Genomic DNA, 740 nt, shown 5'->3' with positions numbered 1-740 from the left:
TACAGCAGTAAGCAACATTGCTATTCTTTCCATGTTATCTTTGTTGCGAAAAATGAAAAATGTCTATTTTTTAATAATAATTGACTTCAATAATAAAAATCTATTTACTAAAAACTTATTAATTATAAACTTTATGCAATATCTCGAGTTATTCAGCCGTATTTTCGTTTATTATTTTTTTATTTGTGATTTTCGATAAAACGTATGCAAATAAATCCGCCTATGTGAATTACTAAGCTAATATACTTGACTATATATTACGCTATATAGGTTAGTTTTATGTACTCGCTTCGGCAGTACATATACTAAAATTGGAACGATACAGAGAAGATTAGCATGGCCCCTGCGCAAGGATGACACGCAAATTCGTGAAGCGTTCCATATTTTTTAAACTGATTATTTTTTTTTCACTTAGGCGGTTCTCGTTAAGTCCTAAAAGTTATCATCGAATGACACACAAATTTATGAAGCTTCTAATTTAAAAAAAAAAAAAAAAAAAACATAATTAAAACGTGTGCTAAGCACACGAGATAGCCAATCTTCATCAGGCACCCATAATGGATACCGTTTAGTTTTTGTTATTATAATTAGTAACAATTATTTACGTTGTCCAGTGAAAACATTTGATGATATTTCTGTTTACTTGCCGCCACACGAGGACTGAGTTAGACACAAGGTCAGTTTTTAATGTAGTGGAAATCTAGTTCCCCCAAAAGGGGCATTCTGGGTAGGAAAAAAAT

At 31.2% G+C, this 740-nt stretch overlaps 1 non-coding gene across 1 annotated transcript; it reads left to right on the top strand.

Annotated features, from left to right (window-relative positions):
* Positions 1-281: 281 nt before the first annotated feature.
* On the top strand, positions 282-388 carry LOC145243540 (U6 spliceosomal RNA). Its single transcript, XR_013862899.1, has one exon. It is a non-coding gene; the product is annotated as a U6 spliceosomal RNA (small nuclear RNA).
* The last annotated feature ends 352 nt before the right edge of the window (positions 389-740 follow it).

The sequence above is a fragment of the Euprymna scolopes genome, chromosome 2 (genome assembly GCF_053919585.1).
Source record: "Euprymna scolopes isolate OS-2025 chromosome 2, ASM5391958v1, whole genome shotgun sequence".
In the NCBI taxonomy this organism is placed as follows: domain Eukaryota; kingdom Metazoa; phylum Mollusca; class Cephalopoda; order Sepiida; family Sepiolidae; genus Euprymna; species Euprymna scolopes.
The sequence above is the reverse complement of the archived record's forward strand: the minus strand, read 5'-3'. Positions and strand labels throughout refer to the sequence as shown.